This window comes from Cryptomeria japonica, chromosome 11, assembly GCF_030272615.1.
Source record: "Cryptomeria japonica chromosome 11, Sugi_1.0, whole genome shotgun sequence".
Classification (NCBI taxonomy): domain Eukaryota; kingdom Viridiplantae; phylum Streptophyta; class Pinopsida; order Cupressales; family Cupressaceae; genus Cryptomeria; species Cryptomeria japonica.
Genome location: NC_081415.1, coordinates 41757851 through 41776392, shown reverse-complemented (window position 1 = coordinate 41776392; position 18542 = coordinate 41757851).

Sequence of the window (18542 nt, the reverse complement as noted above, 5' to 3'; positions counted from 1 at the left end):
CAAAACCTAATCATGATATGGACCAATTGAGAAATCAACATAAGCCCTCTGACTAATCATTACATGCTGCTCTTGACTAACCCAAGTGGCATTATAAGGATTGGGATGATCCAATGTTTTCAATCCCAACTTAGAAACCATATCAAATGAAACAAGATTATCATGTGAACTAGAATCAATAATCAACTTACATATCTTACCCTTACTCAAGCATTGTGTCCTGAAGATGGATACCTGATTTGATGTTTGTTGCTGCAATTTACCTCTTCTGATCATAAGAAAGTCTCCCTCTATTATAGGATAGACTTTCAATGGTTCTTTGTCTTCATTCTTGTCTTCTTCTTCATATGCTAAGTGTAATCTTCTATCTTTGCCTCTGTCTCCTTCATCCCATTTAGGACATTTGAAAGATTGGTGCCCAACTTCATTACAATGGAAACATCTTCCTGTGAATACATGTGATCGTCTTCCACTACCAAATCTACCTCCTCCTCTATAGCTATAACCACCTCTCTGTTCTGATGTAGACTTTTTGTCCTTATTGTCTTGTCCTTGTGATTCATTTGCAGACCTTCCTCCTCTTCCTCTCATGGATCCTCTACCTCTTATGCCTCCTTGCCTCTCTTGTTTTCTCTTCAACTTCTCCTCAGCCCTTATTGCAAGTTGAAAACAATCTCCCAATGTTTGTGGAACATTCAACCCAATCTCATCCTACAAATTATATCTCAGCCCATTCAAATACCTTGCTACCATTTCATCTTCATCCTCTACTCCTCCTCTAATTCTCAGTTTATGAAATTGCTCTGTGTATTTCATCACATCCATGTCTCTTTGTTTCAAGTTTTGTCTCATCCTCTTTGTTTGTATAGCAAAATTAGATGGTAGAAATTGTGCCTTCATCATTACTTTCATCCTTTCCCAACTTGTAATATTATTCAATCCTCTTGCTATCCTCTCAGCCTACACACCACTCCACCATGTTAAAGTAGTACCTCTCAACTTAGCCTTTGCAAATCTCACCTTCTTATTATCATCAGTATCTTCCAACTCAAAGTAGTTTTCTAAGGCCTCTATCCACCCTAGCACTTCCTCACTGTCCATTCTTCCCTGGTATATAGGTAAATCAACATGACCTTTTATTCCACCACCTTGGACTGCCTTTAGTAGTCTCACTAACCTCCTCTCTTCAGGATCTTCTTCATCCCTCCTAGTCTCTTCATGTTCACCACCTTCATTGTGTGCTTCAAGATTCTCATTATTTACTTCCATCCTAGGTTGTTCCCTTTCCTTCTCTAAGGCTTCAATCCTTGCTAGTAGTTGCAATCTCTCCCTTCTCTGTTGTCTATCCTCTCTCTCCCTTGCTGCTTCAAGTTCCCTCTTTTCCCTCTTCTCTCTTTCAAGGGCTTCGTTCAACTCTTCAATTTCCCTAACCATTTGATTCTTTGGTGCCATCTTGTCAAAACCTTCCCAAATTATCTACTAACTACTCTGATACCAATCTGATGTAGAGGGTCAGGGGTTTTAGGTGACTTCAAGAAAATATGTTGCAAGTGCTTCACACTCCTTGAATTTGCCTAGTGTTTCCAAGGCACCTTAAGGCTTCAAAGGGGCAAATCAATACCCAACTCTCCACTATGACTCCTAGTGTCTTCAACCACTTATTCCAACCCAATTCAACAAGTTTCAATTAGTTTTAAGGTTTCAAGACTTCTCCATGCTCTTAAACCCCACTATGCGTGCTACTAGCCCTAGAGCCCCAATTAGGCCACCTGAGGCTGAATTAATTCTATTTCTCCAATTTTTCCCAAATAAATTCCAAAAACAAATAGAATTTTGGTTACCCTTTTCGGCTTACTACAACATATATCAAAATTAGGTATGGTTGTTTTGGACCATGCCTTTGATGTCCTAAGATTGAGACTATTTTTAATGCAAAAACCCACACTTTTACAAAGCAAGTATATAAAATACTTATCCCCCAACCTTTAAACTCTCAAAAATAGTTTTTTATGACTCCAAACCAAGGAAAATCCAATTTTTTAGGTTCTATGATCTTGTTTAATGTGCAAACCCCAAAACCCTCACCAATAGGCTCCAAAACCAAGGGTTTCTTTATTAACCACTCTCTCAGCACTTCTGCAACTTTATCAAGGTTAATACACCTTCTCCTAGACTATATTAGACATATCCAATCATTAAACTACCCCTTTGTTAAGGTAGATCTTCTGCTGCTATAGGCTTGCTATGCTTCCTACTCACTTCTCCTTCATCCAACTCATGGTGATCACCTGAAAACCCACTCTTCCTGAAAGTTATATTGTTATAATAATAATGTATAAGTTATAGGGAGCCCATTCCATGAGTATCAGATTCCTACATTCAGGGAATGGCTCCAAGTCACATTTTGTGTCTTCAATGCCAATGGCAAAACCCAAAAATTTAAGTACTGACAGCAATACATGGAAAAGTCTAATCAAAAACCTCTACAAAAGCATTCAAAAAAACTTATTACAATGCTCAATGATTTCCCAAGGCTTATACCATTAAAGATCAATCACTTTCAAGCAACAAAACACAAGAAATTCCAAGAAAATGAAGGTTTGATTCACTTTTTCTGTTAAATCCATACAACATTTGTACTATATCATCCAACCCCACCAAAATGGAATTCCAAGGTTTTATAATACCTTCCCCTAACTTCCCAAACCGAAATCCATCAGTTATTCATGATTAAAATGCTTAACAAACAAGTTTTTAGCTTTTCCCTCCAAAATGACACTAGCCACTATTTTCAAATTTTTGAATTTAAAACTCTTATGAAATGGACTTCTACCCTAGCCTAATGACTTCTAAAGGATCAAAATTATTTATCAAATAGTTCTAAACACCTTTGAGACCCTTACCAATTCTATACCCATGAAATCCTATATTTGGTCCTATGGCCTTATTAGGTCCATTAGGAGAATTAATCATTACATTAGGATCATTACAATAAAATGCCATAATTGGCTTCAAGACATCATAATTGATTCTATTAGACCCATACACCTCCTTTTTATGCTTCCATGGTGTCCTTGAAGTTGTCTTCATGCCTAGTGCCCCTGCACCACCAACATATCACTCTCAGAGGAAGTGGCAACTAGTGAAAGATGAGTTTTTGGTTGAAGTCCTTCCAGCTCACTTTCTTTGATACCAGTTTGCTTCAATACATCCCCCTTAAGTGCTTTTTCTTGTCTAGTGCCTTTCCTTACTATTTGTTCAACTTTCTTAACTCTTTTCCTAGACTAAATACCACTTTCTATTGTTTAAGCACTGCCAAAGACTTTCTCAGAGGGTTCTTTTGGTTCTTCAAGGAGGGCTTTTGCATAAGTTTCAATAATGTTATCATCTATTTCATATCCCATTTCAGTTACACAGATTGTCCTGAGGACAACTGCCTCCATCCAGATTTCATCCTTTTTAATTACAAAGCATATTTCCTTCTGATATTTATCTACAATTGCTTGTGACAGTCTTATTATTATCTTCATTCAAGCCTTCAGTGCTTGAAAATGTTCATTTATGTTTTTCTCTCTGTTTTCTCCCATGTTGTTTAATAGATCCAATAGTTGCTTTCCTACCGATATATCAAAGCCAAAATATTTTCTACCAATACCGAGTACTTGCTTAGTAATGTACAACACTAAACATACAAAAAAATTTCCAAATCTAAAGGTTCCTTTCTTATCTCCTTTGATCTTTTTCAGATTGTCTATCAATTCATCTTTGAGCCATTCACACACATCTATTCTAGCATTATCGTTAACCATGTCATATGCACTTTTAATACATAGGCTAGATACTGAGTTCAATCTATTTGCATGTGTAGCTTTGTAACCTAAAATCATACTAATAAATCTAACATTGATGTCCTTCACATCATTTACCCTTAGAGACATTTTGTCAAATGTTGTGCCAGTTAGATCCATCACTGTGTCATTCGAGACCCTTTTAGTTCTGTCAAGTCTACTACCGGAGGAAGGTAACCCTGTTACTGCTTTAATGACTTCTTTGGTGATCTTATGAATTGAATCCAACCAAAAGAATTCACCATGGACTCTTCTTAGGACTATTCTTATCACATCTTTAGTAAAATTAGGAATGCTAAGAATATCCACAAAACCTAGGGTTTCTACTACCCTGTGTTCTGGTTTGATATTGCCATTTTCATCACAAATCACAGTTCTATACATTTTCTTAATTTCATCATCTCCTAATTCCTATTTATGATAGTGTATGTATATTCTAGGATCTTCAGCATATACTACTCCTTTAGGAATTTGAGAGAATGCACCAATGATATCATCTTTCTTAGCTATTTCGGGAACAAGCTTGAATACGGGTCTAGAGTGCTTGATAACCTCAATTATAGTAGGGTTTGCTATAAATTTAGGAATAGAGGAGGATGCCATGTTTATAAATACCTCAATCTACCTTAGGGATGAGTGCTTGGATGAACTGCTTCTCTTTTTTTCTAAGGATGCCTTCGCTCTGGAATTTTCACGCTCTCAAAGATTTAAATGCTCGGTGAATAAAAATGAGCCAAAATACTTGCTTTATAATGTTATTTTCTCCAACTACCGTATTTAATGCTTTTTGGTTAAGTCACAACTTAACTCATCTGCCGGGAAAGAAGTAATTCAACTTCTCACCATCAACTGAGGGTATAGTAGCATGTTTTTCAATTAGTTTCCAAACCCTCAAGGGATTTTCCTTCAGTTAGATGAAGAGTCACCTACTGGTGGAGGGTTACTCTGTTCTTCCGATGGAGGAGTATTCCCTTCAACATTCTGATCTGGCTTTCTGATCCATTGTTTTGAGAATTCTTTCTTTACCTCTTCAACCTTTTCTTTACCTTTCAAACTAGGACCTTTGTTATTTGTTGGTGATGCCTTACTTCTACAAAATTTTGCAATATGTCCAATTTTGTTACAAGCATAACAATTCACATTGTTTTTCTGAATAGCTTTCCCATATCCTATGCCAGTATGTGTTTTGGATTGATTAGATAGGTGTCCAAATCTTCCACAAACATAACATCATACATTCATTCTGCAATTTTTTGAATTATGACCAACTTTGTTGCATTTAGAACATTGACTGGTGGGCGTATTAGTGTTCTGATAATTTATAGATCTACATTGATTTTCTCTATGACCATACTTGGTACAGTTAAAGCATTTCCCATTAAATTTGTAAGCATTAGGTTGTCTTACCATTTTGTTATGATCATGTTTGTTTCCAGTACCGGAGCTTTCACCAAATTCAAAGCCAAGGCCATTTGTATCACCATTAGGTTTCTAATTCTTCAGCATGTCAACAAGTTCTTGTGAACTTTTCTTGAATTTCTCCTTGTGTTGATTTGCAGTAGTAAGTTCATTCTTCAAGATTCCTTTTTGTCTCATGAGTTCAGTTCTGTCATTTTGTGTGTGCATCAAATCTATCTTCAACATATCATTTTCATGACTGAGTCTTGTGTTTTCATTTCCAACATCATTTAGTCTTCTAACCAAATCATCTTCATTATTCTTTCTATCTTCAATTTCTTTACAAAATCTCATAGTCATATCTTGTATCTCATTCTTCATTGTACTATTCTCTTGTCTCAATTTGTTTACCAGATCATTAAGAGTTTCTTTTTCATCTTCACCATTATGCATTTTTTCACAAAGTTCTATTCTTTTCTTCCTTTCTATAGTGAAATTTTCTTGAAGTCCTTGAATGATATCCTGAGCAACCCTCAAATCATCTTCAAGTTTGATATTCTTTACTTTTTCTGCATCATAGTCTGAAAGAGTTGTTTCCGATACACAATTTTAATATGTTTTTCATGTTATAAGTCAAGAAAATTATCTAACCAGTCGGATACTGCTTCACCCTCCCTCTTAGTATCTTTGGGAATCCTAACAATTGGTATCAGAGCCTAGTCCTCTATTTTCAAAAGCCTAATTATCTTTTCATATCTCGCTTCTTTCTTATCCTAAATGATCTACAATGATCTCATACATATATGAGTCATATTACAATCTACCATGTCATCTTACAAAATATTTTACAATTAATATGGTGTCGGTAATCTTCCTTTTGGTGTCGGTGATCTGTATGTCGATGTAGAGTTTGCTGATGTCGGTGCCTATGTCAGCCTATCGGTATTATATGATTGTAAGGTTGTCATCAATGATAATACCTTCAATCACCTACAATTTCTCATTGGATTGTGCATTTTCCGACATATCCTATCTTGCACATTCTAACCTCCTTATCCTAACCTCCTATGGTGTGGATATTCTCCCCTTGAGACACATGGTACTTTTGCCACATGTCTCCTCCCTTGGACACTTTCCCTCTCATGAGAAAGGCTCGTTGACACTTGTCACCACAAAGATGAAAATTTTCCCTTCCTCCAACCTCTTCTCCAACTTCCTTAATCTTGGCCCTTGATATCTTCATATCAAATCTGGACCATTGATTCTTGCCACCTCAGCTTTGGCCTTGAAATTCCTATAAATACCCCCCATTTTGGAGAAATAAGGATCCCTTGCATTCATATTTCAGCATCATTACTATAGGCATTTTCATTTCAATCATCTAGTAATTAGCATTTTGGATTAATCATAGCATTGTATTTCATATCATTTGCATAATAAATCATGATCAAGTAGCTACTCAACTCTTGAGTTGCCACTTTGGAGGTCATTACTCTGCTAAGAGCCAATCAATCCAACACCTTCAATGTCCTCAAGAATAGAGTAAAATGGGACATTTCAAGGAAGGTTTATGGTTTGCATCTTAAATTTAGTTTTCAATTAAGCTTTCCATTATGTTTTATTGTCTCATTATATGTGTATGCTTTTCTATTTACCACATTTTTAGCATAACACATATTATGCATGTAGTGAATCTTAGCTTTTAGTTGTTTCAAATATTGAATTATCAAGCCTTTAAATTGTGCATATGATGTATGGTTTACTATGTCTTGAATGTTTAGAAACATAATTTTTTGTGGTATCGGCTTAGTTTATTTTCAACATTTTATTCCCCTTTTCCCTTTTCAAATGAAGAGGAAGCTTCTAAACTCCCAAAGGTTGTTTAGTGATGTGCAATAGGTCTCCCTCCCACTGAACCTCACATGAGGCTGTTGTTTTGAAAGAAATTTTAGGCATCAACAATATCTTTCAACTTACTTTGTTTAGATTCCTCTAAAGATAGGTATGCTAGTTACACCCAAGGCATATTATACTGACGTATGAATGCAAAAATGTTTGTCAATAAAAAATAGAAGCTTTTAATTTAAAATGTTTGTGATACTTAAATGTATGAAAAAGAAAAGAAATTAATTTATTATTATTTCTTATTTTTATATTATTTTTATTACAAGATTAGTACATTAATATTTAAGTATATAATATAATATAATAGAAATATAATAATAGATTAAAAAGAATATTTTTAATTTTGGAAGATTGAAAGTTTCACTACATGTAATCCTAAAGACTTGAATAGAAATAATAAAAATATAAAATTAAGAATATATTCTTAATTACATACACTATAATTCTTATTTATTATTTAAGCTATTGCATGGTATCGATTTGACAATGTGATTAGGCTGATAATGTGTTGGTATTTTGGATATGTTGATATGGTTTTGTCATTTATGTCAACACTTGTCAACACTTGAGAAACACTTGGAGATCTTTGGTTATGTTCACCAACATGTTTAGTGACTTATGCACAGTCACCAGTATCTGGTTCACTGGCAGGTTATATGTTCACTAACACTTGGAATGACTTGGAGATTACATGGTTATGTCGAATACATTGTTTGGACACTTTGTTTTGGTGATTTCTTCATTGGTCTAATCGGGTTTGCATATTTGTTGTTACCGACAAATAGGTCTAGGTTATAGACCAACAATCATATCTATTTCAGATTAGCATGGCACATCATGAAGATGATTTATTATTATTGTAAATGCATTGAGCTGACATCATGCATCGCATATCGATTCATTTGTAATTTATTTAATTGTAATATTCTTCGTAAGTCGACCTACACATTTGGTCTGAGGTTTTGGTATAAATGTAAGATCTCATTTGTGAGATTGTAATAGGATAGTGGAAGAGGAATATAATAAGGTATATGTGAATATAAGAAGAGCTATACACGTAGACATCATTCAAGATTGAAGGAAGGTTTGAAGAAGGCAAATCAGAGCTTAACCAGTACTGAATCTAGCATATGAAGATGCTATTTTGAGCTATACATTATCGTTGAATTTAACCATCCAACTGTAGTTAGTGTGACTCCCATTTTGTGATTGAGCAGTGAGCTCTAGGTAGTTGACCTTTTTGCATGTGCAGACTCCATATTGTACACACATACTATCTGCAGTAGTATCACCTGATTGTGGGTAAGGTTTCCCACTGTGGCTTTTCCCCTTACAGGGTTTTCACATACAAATATTTGTGTTATGTGTTGTGGATGTCATTGTCTTTATGTTTCATGCATTAAACTCTACCAGTACTACAATTAACTGATAAAACTATCTACCAACATAAAGTTTAGTCTACCGGTATTAAGCATTAAGTTTGGTTAAGTTAGTTTTGGTTTGTATATATTAGACAACTGATTCACCCCTCCTCTTAGTTGCCTCTGGGACCTAACAATTAGTAGCAGAGCTTAGTCCTCTCTTTTTAGAAGTTTAACAGCTTGAGGAGATCCAATGTCTTCTAACTATTTTAGGAAGGACAGTTCGAAGCTTGATGGAACCAACCATGGTATATGGAAGATTAGGATGGAAACACATTTGAATTGCATTGGGAAGGACATATAGGATGTTACAAAGAATGGATATGTTGTTCCTACTCAAGGTCAACCTATTCCACCAACCTTGGCTAAAGATGAAGAAAATGATTGCAAAGCAAGAGAAGCACTTTTGAGCCCATTGTCAAATCAGCAAATCATGGGATTATCAGATAGATCTAGTGCTAAAGCTATTTGGGACAAGTTGGAAAAATTGAATGAAGGTGATACCATAGTCAAAATTGCAAAACTGGAATGCTTCCAAGTCAGGTATGAAAATCTTAAAATGGAAGAAGATGAAAGAATTTCTGCTTTTATGGAAAGAGTAAATGAAATTGTTTTGGGCATACAATGTTGTGGAGGAACCTCAAGTGAAGATGAAATTGTTTCTAAATTTTTAAGAGACTTGCCACTGGCATACAAAATGAAAGTTACAGCTATAAATAAATTGAGAACAATGCCTAATGCATCAGTATCTAGAGACACATTGGTTGGAAAACTTTCAGCTTTTGAATAAGACAGATTTAGCTTTCAAGGCATCATCATCATCTGTAGAATCATCATGGTCATCTAAAAAATCTGATTGGAAAGTCTTTTATGCAAGAGAACTTGAAGAAATTAGAAAGGAGAATGAAGAATTGGAAGAACTTGAAGCACTATTTGCAAGGAAAATGCGTAAAGGTCCAGTTGGAAGTAAATATGAATGTAAAGCACCATTTAAATCTTTTAACTGTAATAAGATTGGCCATATGGCGTATAGGTGTCTTGATAAACATGAAAGATTGAAAGAAGAAGCTAAAAGAACATATAAGCCTAACTCTGAATATCAAAGGTGCAAATTTAAGAAGAATAGAGACAAATCATATTACTATGCTGATGAAGGAGTTATTGATGATTTTGATGAGGAACTAATAGACAATGGATGGGCAATTGTTGTTATAATAGAAGATCAACCATCACCTACTATTCAACCGGTAGAGCAGGCCCGAGTAGCTAAAATTGAAGATAAAGATGAATGAATTATTGATTACAGATGTTCGCATCATATGACTAGTGATAAGAGTAAATTCTTAACCTTTCAAGAATACAATGGAGGTCTAGTAAGATTTGGAGATGACAAAGCTTGTTTGATCAGAGGAAAAGGTACTATATCTTTTGATGGTAAGCATAATACTGATAATGTTTACTATGTTGAAGGTTTGAAGAGCAATCTTTTGAGTGTTGGTCAATTAGTTGAAAAAGAATTTCAATTACAATTCAAGAATGGTAAATGTAAAATCATGAATAGAACTGGTTTGGAAATTGCAACCAATAATCAGACTAGAGGTAATATCTTTCATTTGAATAACAGTGAGAAGGCATGCTTGATTGCACATATTGATGAAAGTTGGTTATGGCATAAATGATTTCATTGTGAATATCAGTACAATTAAGGCAAAAAGAGATTTACCTAAGATTGTTAAGCCTCACAATCCGGTATGTAAGGAATGTCAATTTGGAAAGCAAGTTAGAACAACTTTTAAGAGTTTATTAGAAAAATCCAATAATGTTCTTGACTTAATTCATACTGATTTATGTGGTCCACTGAGAACTATAAGTTTACAAGGAGATAGGTATTTTATTCTAATCATTGATGACTATTCTAGAATGTGTTGGGTTACTTTTCTCAGGGAGAAATAAGAAGCTTTTGGGAAATTCAAACTATTCAAGGTGATGGTAGAGAATGAAAATGGTAAGAAAATCAAATGCTTGAGATCAGATCAAGGAGGTGAATTCACATCTAAGGAATTTAATACATTCTCTGAAGTGAATGGAATTAAAAAATAGTTATCAGCACCTCAGACACCCCAGCAGAATGGAGTTATGGAAAGGAAGAACATAACTATTTTGGATGCAGCTAGAAGCATGATATCAGAAGCAAATCTACCTCGTGTGTATTGGAGAGAAGCAGTCAATACAACTATTTATATATTCAACAGAGTTCACATCAAAGGTGAAACCGGTAAGACCCCTCATGAACTATGGTTTGGTAATACTCCTACTCTTAAATATTTTAGAATATTTGGAATCAAATGCTATATTAGAAGAGATGAGTATATTGGCAAATTTGATCCTAGAAGTGATGAAAGAATGTTTCTTGGTTATTCATCTAAGAGCAAGGCATATAGATTTTTTAATAAGAGATTGCAGAAAATCATTGAAAGTGCAAATGTAAAGATTGATGAACAATTTAGAGACAATTCAAGATACTTGGACTCTGAACTGGCAATAGAGATAATATCAAATGAATCTACAATGAGTACACCAGTACAAGATATTAATCCAGTCACACCGGCATCATCTGAAAATTCCATAGTAACTGAGGAACAACAACAAGTAAAGACACCCCAGTATGTAAGATTGAGTCACTCTGAAAATCAAATAATTAGGAACAAGTATCAAGGTGTTATGACTAGAGGAAGACTGGCAAATGAAGAGGTATGTCTTATTTGTAAAATTGAACCAACATCAGTTAATGAGACATGTGAAGATAAACATTGGATTAAAGTCATGGAAGATCAATTGGAACAAATTGAAAAGATTAACACATTGACATTAGTTCCCCGGCCTAAAGACAAAAATGTAATTAGAAATAAATGGGTATTCAAAAATAAACTCAATGAAGATGGTAAGGTAATCAAAAATGAAGCAATATTAGTGTGTAAGGGATATTCACAGAAAGAAGGAATTGATTATAATGAAACCTTTGCACCGGTAGCTATAATTGAGGCAGTCAGATTATTCTTAGCTTTTGCAGCACACAAGAATTATAAATTATATCAAATGGATGTTAAATGTGCATTTCTAAATGGAGATCTTGAAGAAGAATTTTACATTGAACAACCTGATGGATTTTCTTTGATAGATGACAAAGATATTGTTTGCAGGTTAAAGAAAGCTTTATATGGATTGAAGCAAGCTCCTAGAGCTTGGAATGCTAGATTGGACAAATATCTTTTGAAGATTGGTTTCGCTAAAGGTAATGCTGACAACACTCTATATTATAAAGTAACTAATGATGACATCTTGGTTATTGAAATTTTTGTTGATGATATAATATTTGGAGGAGAAGATGGATTGTGTAAAGACTTTTCTTATAAGATTCAGGAAGAATTTGAAATGTCTATGATTCAAGAGATAAAATTCTTTTTAGGATTGTAGATCTCACAGACTGATAAAGGTATATTCATAAATCAATCAAAGTACTTGAAGGAATTACTAAAGAAATTTGGCATGGAAAACTCTAAATCGGCAAGCACACCTATGACTACAACTTATAAACTATCTTTAAAGGATGAATCCACACTTGTTAATCTTGTTGGAAAATGCACACTCCAATGAGAAATTGTAGGTGATTGAAGGTATTGTCATTGATGGAAACCTTACAATCCTATGACACCAACAAACTCTACACTGGCATACGGTTCACTGGGAGCGACAAAGATGATTACTGACACCCTGGCTGATAGGATTTTATTTTGTATTTAATTGTAAAATATATTTGTAAGCCGACAAAGAAAATTGTAATAGGACTTATATAAGTATGAGATCTTGTAAATCATTTGTGTAAGCAAGTAAGGAATGTAATAAGCAAATGTGAATATTAAGGCAAATTTTGGAATAAGGTTTATGGAAGTTGTATGAGCTTAAACCGGTACTGAACCTGGCATAGCAGATGCTGAACTGAAGCAGTACATGATATTGGATTTGCATAATCCATTTTTGTAAGTCAGTGAGAGTTCCATTTTTGTAATTAAGCAGTGAGCTTTAGGCTATTCACCTTCCTGCATGTGGAGGCCCCTATTGTAAGTAATATTCACTTATTGGCCAGTGAGTGAATATTGTGGGTCACAAATCCCATCAAGGTTTTTTCCACACTGGGTTTCCTCGCCATAAATATTGTGTTATGGTGTGCTTTCTATGTTGTGTTTACTGTTCTTATTTACTACATTAATTCTTGTTTACTGGTACACTATTTTGAAATCCAATTCATTTAATAAGTGCAAAAAATCCATTAACCAGTTAGATACTGATTCACCCCCCCCCCCCTCTTAGTATCTTTGGGAATCCTAACAATTGGTATCAGAGCCTGGTCATCTATTTTCAAAAGCTGAACAACATGAGGAATATTTTGACACCAATAGAGATGGAAAACCTGAGAAAGCAATTGGAAACAACTCTTTCAGATTATGATGTAGAAAAGTTGAAGAATATGAAACTTGAAGATGATCTGAAGGCTGCACAGGAAATCATTCGAGGACTTCAGGAAAATCTCACTATTGCTAGGAACAAAAGAAGAGAACTTTCTGAGAAGATGCAGAGTGATGATGGTGAAAAATAAACTCTTAATGATCTTGAAAGCAAGATAAAGCAAGAAAACATGACCTTGAGGAATGAGATGGAAGATATGACTATGAGGTTTTGTAAAGACATTGAAGACCAAAAGAAGAATGAAGATGACTTGACTGGGAGAATCAATGATGCTGGAAATAAAAATCTAAGACTGAGTCATGAAAATGATATGTTGAAGATAGATATAATTCACTTTGGAGCATGACAAAACTGAACTCATGAGACAAAAAGATTTCTTAGAAAATGAGTTGGCTACTGCAAATCAATACAAAGAGAAATTCAAGAAAAGTTCAGAGGAACTTGATAACATGCTGAAAAATCAGAAACCTGATGGAGATACAAATGGCTTTGGCTTTGAAGTTGGTGAAAGCTCCGGTACTGCAAACAATCATGATCGCAGTAAATCGGTAAGACAACCTAATGCCTACAAATTTAATGGGAAATGCTTTAATTGTAACAAGTATGGTCATAGAGAAAATCAGTGTAGATTTAGAAATTATCAAAACACCAATGCACCCACCGGTCAATGTTTGAAATGCAACAAAGTTGGTCATAGTTCATAAAATTGCAAAATGAATGTAAGATGTTATGTTTGTGGAAGATTTGGACACTTATCTAGGCAATGCAGAACACATACCATCATAGGATATAGAAAAGCTATTTAGAAAAACAATATGACTTGTTATGCTTTTAACAAAATTGGACATATTGAAAATTTTTGTAGAAGTAAGGCACCATTGGCAAATAACAAAGGACCCAGTTTGAAAGGTAAAGAGAAGGTTGAAGAGGTAAAACAAGAATTCTCAAAAAAATGGATTAGAAAGTCAAATTAGAATGCTAATGAAGCTATTCCTTCACCGGTAGAACAGAGTATCACTCCACCGACAGGAGATTCTTCATCTAACTGAAAAGAAACTTTTTGGGGGTGTGGCAACAAATTGAAAATTACACTAATTTACCCTCGGTTGATGCTGAGAAGTTGAATTACTTCTTTACCGGAAGATGTGTTAATTTTCACTTAACCAACAAGCATTTAATGTGGTAGTTGAAGGAAATGACATTATAAAGAAAGTGGTTTGACTCTTTTTCATTCACCGAGCATTCAATTTTCCTTAGAGCACAAAAATTCTAAGTGAAGGCATCCATAGCGAGAAGTGAAGCAAATCATTCAAGCATTCATACCTAAAGGCAGATTAAGGTATTTATACAATGGCTTCCTCCTTTGCACCTGAATTCATTGCAAAGCCTACTATAATTGAAGTTGTTAAGCGCCCTAGACCCGTATTTAAAATTATTCCCAAAATTGCGAAGAAAGATGATACCCTAGGAGCATTTTGAAAAATACCCAAAGGAGTTGTATATGTTGAGGATCCTATAAGTTACATACATTGTCATATTGAAGAACTAGGAGCTGAAGAGATAATGAAAATGTGTAGAACAATAATTTGTGATGTTAATGGAAATGTGAAACTAAAACATAAGATAGTTGAAACCCTAGGTTTTGTGGAGATTCTTAGTATCCCTAATTTTCCATAGGATGTTATAAGGATTTTGTTAAGAAGAGTACATGGGGAGTTCTTTTGGTTGGATTCCATTCACAAGATAACAAAAGAGGTAGTTAGGGCAGTGGCAGGCTTACCTTCCACTAGTAGCAGGCCTAACAAAACTAAAAAAGGTTCCAAATGACACTGTAATGACCCTAACCGATGCAACCTATGACAAGAGATCCTTGAGAGTCAACGATGTAAAGGATATCAATGTAAAATTCACTAGCATGATTCTTGGATACAAGGCTACACATGCCAACAAATTAAACTTTGTTTCTAGCTTATGTATCAAAAGTGCTTATGACATGGTAAACAACAATGCAAATATTGACATATGTGAATGGTTAAAAGATGAGCTAATAGACAATCTAAAGAAAATCAAAGGGGACAAGAAAGGGACATTCAGATTTGGCAACTTACTTGTATGCTTATTGCTATATATCACCAAGGAAGTTCCCAGTATTGGTAGAAAGGATTTTGGATTTGACATATCGGTAGGAAAACAACTTCTAGATATTCTAAAAACATGGGAGATGATAGGGAGAAGAACATAAATGAACATTTTTCAGGTACTGAAGGATAGAATGAAAATTAGGGAAAGACTATCTCAATCCATAGTTGATAAATATCAAAAGGAGATATGCTTTCTGATAAAGAAAGATGAAATCTGGATGGAGGCAGTGATCCCAAGGACAGTCTGGGTTACAGAAATGGGATATGAGGAAGATGAGAACATAATAGAAACTTATACAAAAGCCCTTCTAGAAGCCCCCAAAGAACCAACATAAAAAGTATTTGGAAATGCAAAAACAATTGAAAGCAAAATTCAATCACAAAAAAGAATAAAGAAGACTGAACAAACAGTTAGAAAAGGAACAAGGCAGGCAAAAGCAATCAAGGAAGACATATTGAACACAACTGGTATTAAGGAAAGCGACTTGGAAGGATTACAACTGGAAACACACCTTTCACTGGTTGCTACCTCTTCTGATAGTGAAATACCAACAGAGTTTAAAAGGGTAGAAAGAAAAAGAAAACCCTCACCGGTACCCTCTCCTGCACCTAAGAGAGCAAGACAAAAACAACAGGTAGTTAAGCCTCTGGCAAGGAAGATGACTCCAAGAAAGAAGAAAGAAAAACAAGTTGTCCCTCCACTTGATAATCTTCTACATGAAATAACCGGAGATGGTAACTTATTAAACATTAGCAAGTTGTATAACATATTTTCAAATGAAGAAAAAAAAAGCATAGAAAACATTATTATCCTACAATTGGATATCTACAAGAAATTTTTGATTGAGGTTGTAGATGATTTACCCAATGACTTGTATAGAAGGTTAGAAGCAAGAAGAGTAGCAATTGTTGAACTAGATAAAAAGATGAAGATAGAAAAACTACTTGCAGTTCACCTAGTGAATTCAACATAAGAGATTGATGAACTAATAAGTGAGGCAAACAAGACTGTATTTTCCATTGGTCACCGGCATGTAGCATTACTGGCTGGTAGAGTAAATGAGATCATTGAAGAAAAAATGGACAAATGGGATATCTTCTTTGTAGAAAAGGAAAAGCAAGAAGAGCTTAAACGACCAAAGACTTGTAAAGTCTATCAAAAAGAAAAGGATAAAGGTAAAGGTAGGGTAGGTGGACCTCCTAGCATAAAGATAACATATAACTTGCCCTCACCTTCTTCTGATACTCCATCGGCACAAACTGTTGATACACCACCGGTAACAGATAATGTTGAGAGTATGGAGACAACACACGAGGACACAAATCCTAATTCAGAGGTGTTGTATACAATGAATATTGACACACAGGAATTCAACATTGTGGTTGATAAGGAGACAAGTGAGAAGATAGATGTGGCAACTGAGCCACCGATAGAAGACATTACAGTTGAGACAGAATGCAATCAACTGATCTCTTGGTTACTAGAAAGACTGATGTACATACTAAGCAACCGATAACTGATAGCACTGACAAATCTTTTGAGATACCGGTTGTAGACAATTCAGAGGTAAACACAGAGAAACCGGTAGAAAACCCAAAGTCACAATCAAAGAAACCAGGAGTGGAAAGCTCTAAGAAACAGACTGAGGTACACACAGGGAAATTAGATGAGAAGAAGGATGAGGTAAAGGTTCAGACAGAGACTGTGCCATTGGCATCAGCTGAGAAACCAAAACCCTTGCTAGTAGAAATGCAGACTCAAACTGACCCACCAAAGGTCACCACAAGGAAAGAGGTTCCTCACACCAGCGGATTATAGATCATTACAGCAGTTGTTCAATTAGCGGGTTCTTCACTGATAGAATTCTGGCCAACCAATATAACAGAGGTATTGCTTGATTCAATTAAGAAAATAATTGATTGCAATACACTTGCATATAAGGCAATTGATGACACCATACCAATTTTGAAAATGATTGCACCCAAGTGTAACATAGAAAACAAAGATTCTTTAAGCCAATTAGACACATTGTCTAAGTACATAACTGGCAACCTACTAACAATTGGTCAGATCAATGAGGAGACTTTCAAAGAGAAAATAAATAAAGAGAAGGAAAAATTCTTTGAGGAGATAGTAAAGAGGAGTAAGGAACATATTGATACATAGGAAGGACAATTTTGTACTTCAAGAAATTGTATAGAGATACATGTAAGACCAACATTTTGATAGAGGATATAGATATAGAGATCAACAAAGCACAGAAGGAAATCAATAATATTGTTGATAATTTAATAGGTTCATCAGACTCCATATTGGTAGTAGAACAGAAAATCACCGACTATGAAGAGAAAATTGAAAAACTTGAAAAAGATAAGGAGAGATTAAAGTTTAAGGCAAAGGAACTGAAATGCAAACTAGGTCCTAAACTAGATATCCCCATCTTTTTGAGAAAAGAGATTTTTGAGGCTCTTGTTCGAAGACTTAAGACACCGAAAGAGAAAATGCACATACTCACTGGTACAATCCAAAGGATAGTGAGAGGTTCTATAACAGCCTAAATTTTACATTAGCAGATCTGTATCAGATTGTAACCCACCAGTTACAAGGATCTATATAGGAACTACACTCAATTGACATTGAATGACAACCTTTGTCATTGATGCCAAAGGAGAAGTAGTAGAGGATGAGAAAAACTAGTAAGAAGCACATAATTAATGTATGACAGAAGAGATCATCTACTCAGGGGGAGCACACAGTTTTGGTTAGATAGTTTTGGTAAAAATAAAATTGACAAAAGTTTTTTGGCTTTTTCTCATGAGTGTTGCCATCAATGCCAAAGGGGGAGATTGTTGGCAAATGCACACTCCAATGAGAAATTGGAGGTGATTGAAGGTATTGTCATTGATGGCAACCTTACAATCCTATGATAGCGATAGACTCTGCACTGGCATACAATTCACCGACAGTGACAAAGATGATTACTGGCACCCTGGCTAACACAATTTTATTTTATATTTAATTGTAAAATCTTTTTGTAAGCCGACAAGGTGAATTGTAATAGGACTCATATAAGTATGAGGTCTTGTAAATCATTTGTGTAGGAAAGTAAGGAATGTAATAAGCAGATGTGAATATTAAGGCAGATTTTGGAATAAGGTTTATGGAAGTTGTATGAGCTTAAACCGGTACTAAACCTGGCATAGTAGATGTTGAACCAAAGCAGTACATGATATTGGATTTGCATAATCCATTTTTTTTAGTCAATGAGACTTCCCTTTTTGTAATTAAGCAGTGAGCTTTAGGC